Source organism: Schistocerca cancellata, unplaced genomic scaffold (genome assembly GCF_023864275.1).
Source record: "Schistocerca cancellata isolate TAMUIC-IGC-003103 unplaced genomic scaffold, iqSchCanc2.1 HiC_scaffold_1067, whole genome shotgun sequence".
NCBI classification, from domain to species: domain Eukaryota; kingdom Metazoa; phylum Arthropoda; class Insecta; order Orthoptera; family Acrididae; genus Schistocerca; species Schistocerca cancellata.
Genome location: NW_026047067.1, coordinates 20,001 through 25,000, shown reverse-complemented (window position 1 = coordinate 25,000; position 5,000 = coordinate 20,001). Strand labels below are relative to the sequence as shown.

At 52.6% G+C, this 5,000-nt stretch overlaps 1 non-coding gene across 1 annotated transcript in view; it reads left to right on the top strand.

Moving 5' to 3' along the window:
* Positions 1-4,504: 4,504 nt before the first annotated feature.
* The window catches only part of LOC126151504 (small subunit ribosomal RNA), a 1,909-nt gene continuing 1,413 nt past the window's right edge, over positions 4,505-5,000 (top strand). Inside the window, exon 1 of the ribosomal RNA XR_007532009.1 lies at positions 4,505-5,000. This exon is cut by the window's right edge and continues 1,413 nt beyond it. This is a non-coding gene — a ribosomal RNA (small subunit ribosomal RNA).

The window sequence follows — 5,000 nt, the reverse complement described above, 5'->3', positions numbered from 1 at the left end:
ATTCCCGCTGTCCCTATACATGCTGTAAGTCTGTGCACACAATATGAACCACACATCAGCGAGACACTCTATCACACATTACTCTCTGCCTGTAACAGACACAGATACAATATGTAAGCACCAGCATGGACCAACGTCCGGTGCATCCTCTCCGCCACAGTACACCATCCACACTATGATAACCACACCAGGGGGTCCAATTCTAAAATAGAATATCCCACCCGTCCGACATCCACAATTGCTCAGATAAGCCACCAACACCCACACATGTCCTACACAGGGGTGCACCCAACACCACCACACTGCCTCCTGTTACGGCACAGAAACAATGGCAGGAATGAATCACACAGGTCTGCCGCTCCCTTGCCGCAACCACAGACGCGGCGCGCCTCCAGTCACGAGCGAAAAGCGCATCCTGACGAGACATAACTGCTGTGACATACTGAAGCTGCCTCAGACATTCACTTACAATGATCACTACCAACGAACCTCGGCCCCCCCCCCCCCAACACACTCTCTTACCACGTTGTGTACTGTAATCCAACCCATTTCGCACCTTAACCTAACCCATTTTGCACCTTAACTTAACCAAATTCGTAACGCAATTTGTACCGCAATGTAACGCAATGTGTACCGCAATGTAACGCAATGTGTACCGCAATGTAACGCAATGTGTACCGCAATGTACCGCAATGTGTACCGCAATGTACCGCAATGTGTACCGCAATGTGTAACGCAATGTGTAACGCAATGTGTACCGCAATGTGTACCGCAATGTGTAACGCAATGTGTACCGCAATGTGTAACGCAATGTGTACCGCAATGTGTAACGCAATGTGTACCGCAATGTAACGCAATCTGTACCGCAATGTAACGCAATTTGTACCGCAATGTAACGCAATTTGTACCGCAATGTAACGCAATTTGTACCGCAATGTAACGCAATTTGTACCGCAATGTAACGCAATTTGTACCGCAATGTAACGCAATTTGTACCGCAATGTAACGCAATTTGTACCGCAATGTAACGCAATTTGTACCGCAATGTAACGCAATTTGTACCGCAATGTAACGCAATTTGTACCGCAATGTAACGCAATTTGTACCGCAATGTAACGCAATTTCTACCTTAACCTAACCCACGTTGTGCCTTAACCTAACCCACGTTGTGCCTTAACCTAACCCACGTTGTGCCTTAACCTAACCCACGTTGTGCCTTAACCTAACCCACGTTGTGCCTTAACCTAACCCACGTTGTGCCTTAACCTAACCCACGTTGTGCCTTAACCTAACCCACGTTGTGCCTTAACCTAACCCACGTTGTGCCTTAACCTAACCCACGTTGTGCCTTAACCTAACCCACGTTGTGCCTTAACCTAACCCACGTTGTGCCTTAACCTAACCCACGTTGTGCCTTAACCTAACCCACGTTGTGCCTTAACCTAACCCACGTTGTGCCTTAACCTAACCCACGTTGTGCCTTAACCTAACCCAAGTTGTGCCTTAACCTAACCCAAGTTGTGCCTTAACCTAACCCAAGTTGTGCCTTAACCTAACCCAAGTTGTGCCTTAACCTAACCCAAGTTGTGCCTTAACCTAACCCAAGTTGTGCCTTAACCTAACCCAAGTTGTGCCTTAACCTAACCCAAGTTGTGCCTTAACCTAACCCAAGTTGTGCCTTAACCTAACCCACGTTGTGCCTTAACCTAACCCAAGTTGTGCCTTAACCTAACCCACGTTGTGCCTTAACCTAACCCACGTTGTGCCTTAACCTAACCCACGTTGTGCCTTAACCTAACCCACGTTGTGCCTTAACCTAACCCACGTTGTGCCTTAACCTAACCCACGTTGTGCCTTAACCTAACCCACGTTGTGCCTTAACCTAACCCACGTTGTGCCTTAACCTAACCCACGTTGTGCCTTAACCTAACCCACGTTGTGCCTTAACCTAACCCACGTTGTGCCTTAACCTAACCCACGTTGTGCCTTAACCTAACCCACGTTGTGCCTTAACCTAACCCACGTTGTGCCTTAACCTAACCCACGTTGTGCCTTAACCTAACCCACGTTGTGCCTTAACCTAACCCACGTTGTGCCTTAACCTAACCCACGTTGTGCCTTAACCTAACCCACGTTGTGCCTTAACCTAACCCACGTTGTGCCTTAACCTAACCCAAGTTGTGCCTTAACCTAACCCAAGTTGTGCCTTAACCTAACCCAAGTTGTGCCTTAACCTAACCCAAGTTGTGCCTTAACCTAACCCAAGTTGTGCCTTAACCTAACCCAAGTTGTGCCTTAACCTAACCCAAGTTGTGCCTTAACCTAACCCAAGTTGTGCCTTAACCTAACCCAAGTTGTGCCTTAACCTAACCCACGTTGTGCCTTAACCTAACCCACGTTGTGCCTTAACCTAACCCACGTTGTGCCTTAACCTAACCCACGTTGTGCCTTAACCTAACCCACGTTGTGCCTTAACCTAACCCACGTTGTGCCTTAACCTAACCCACGTTGTGCCTTAACCTAACCCACGTTGTGCCTTAACCTAACCCACGTTGTGCCTTAACCTAACCCACGTTGTGCCTTAACCTAACCCACGTTGTGCCTTAACCTAACCCACGTTGTGCCTTAACCTAACCCACGTTGTGCCTTAACCTAACCCACGTTGTGCCTTAACCTAACCCACGTTGTGCCTTAACCTAACCCAAGTTGTGCCTTAACCTAACCCACGTTGTGCCTTAACCTAACCCAAGTTGTGCCTTAACCTGCTCTGTAATTGGCATATGACACGTTACATTAATCCAGTGTTGTCTAACCACAACCCTCTGAATATAGTTCGCTACTCGCACCGCCCACCCTCTTGTGTATCGTTTCATGTTCAACACTTCGCAAGTGTTGCTTACTTTTTACATGCTCCCGCTGTACACTGTAATGTGGACGACTGCAGGATGTACATCGCCCCCACCCTCCCCCCTGCCTTCGCACGCTGGTCGTTCAGGTGCTTGCGTGTTCAATGCCCTTCGCAGCTGTTCACTGGCATTCGCATGTCGAAGCGCTCAGTCTACGTCGTGGTACGGCCTGTGTCCACTGTCCGCTGATGTCGTAAGCTTAACCCTCACATTGTACTGCACATAGGTCCGTATGTACTGCATGATACGCTGTGGCACATGTGTGACCGTACAACGACTGCGCCCAACAACAGCGAACCATACGGTCCAAATGTTGTGCACTCAGCCACGTGCCGTCTCCCCATAACAGCTACATTGCAGTGTGGTACGCCATAGAGACGTGTGGGATTAACGGACGCCCTGGATGGCGATCAGCATGAGCCGTCTGTTGATGTAGTGGCGCGTGTATTCAAACGTAGTCGTCTCTTCTCACACAGTGTGATAGCATGGTGCACCGCGTTCCACATCTGCGACATGGTACAGATGCTGGTTGACAGTCGGTCTCGTAATGGACATCGCATACGTAGGGGGCCACCTCCCACGTGTTCTCTAGTCGTGCACATTTTGTTGCGTGTATGTGGGCAGACGTAGTGTGTCGTGACACCTAACAGACAGGTATGCAATAATCGTTGCATTTGCAAACTGGGATGGACGTCTACGTTTGCTGGTGACGTTACGCAAATGAACAACTGGTAAACCCATTGTGGTGCGGTTGTTGTTGCTGGAGGTAAATCAGTAAGGGCAAATCTGTGTGTGAAGCGATACGCGGCGGTGGCTGGGTGGGACCGTCCCCGGCCGGTGAGGGGGGGCCGCCCGGCGTGCTGGCCGCGCGGTGCGTGGGCGCACGCGCTACAGCCGGCTGGTGGGGGCGCCCAGTGGCAGGCGCGCCGGCCGACGGACGCGGCAGGCGGCGCAGCTGCGCGCCGGGGCACCCTGCGCGCGGCGCCGGGCGGCCAAAGTGGGTCCTCGCGGGCCCGGTGCGAAGCGCGGTGGACATCTGCAGTGTGCTGGTCCGACTGAGGACTGTGTGCGTTGAGGATGCGCCGCCGCCCGGCACTCGGCGCCGCGACGCCGTCTGCTGCTCGGTCGCCCCAGCGGTTCTCGCTGGTGGTTTGTATCGCAGTTGTGCAGACGTGTTGGCACGTGCGCTGTGCTGGGAGAGTTCGCTTCGGCACCCACGTGGGGCCTTTGCCCTTCTGTGGCGCTGGCGTTGGAGCTGCCGGTCACCGTAGGTGGCGCGTGTTGTCTCCCGCCGGCAATGCCACGACAGCACGCTCCCGGGCCTCTGTCGGCAGCGGCAAGCTCAGTTGGGAGCACGGGTGGTCGCACCTAAAGCGTCTACTCGCCTAACTCCGGGCGATTGCGCCTCTCTCGAACCCGACCAAGTACTTAGGACGGCGCTGCGCGCCGCCGGGACCTGAGAGGGTTTCGAGGTGTATTGTGCAGGGGAGCTCAGCCTCCTCCTGTTTGCAGAATAATTGAGCGGACGCTTGCGTGTTCGCGCGGGCCCCTGGGACACACTCCCGGGCGGCCGGCTGCTCAGCTCTAGTTGACGCAGCTCCCTGGTTGATCCTGCCAGTAGTCATATGCTTGTCTCAAAGATTAAGCCATGCATGTCTCAGTACAAGCCGCATTAAGGTGAAACCGCGAATGGCTCATTAAATCAGTTATGGTTCCTTAGATCGTACCCACGTTACTTGGATAACTGTGGTAATTCTAGAGCTAATACATGCAAACAGAGTCCCGACCAGAGATGGAAGGGACGCTTTTATTAGATCAAAACCAATCGGTCGGCTCGTCCGGTCCGTTTGCCTTGGTGACTCTGAATAACTTTGGGCTGATCGCACGGTCCTCGTACCGGCGACGCATCTTTCAAATGTCTGCCTTATCAACTGTCGATGGTAGGTTCTGCGCCTACCATGGTTGTAACGGGTAACGGGGAATCAGGGTTCGATTCCGGAGAGGGAGCCTGAGAAACGGCTACCACATCCAAGGAAGGCAGCAGGCGCGCAAATTACCCACTCCCGGCACGGGGAGGTAGTGACGAAAAATAAC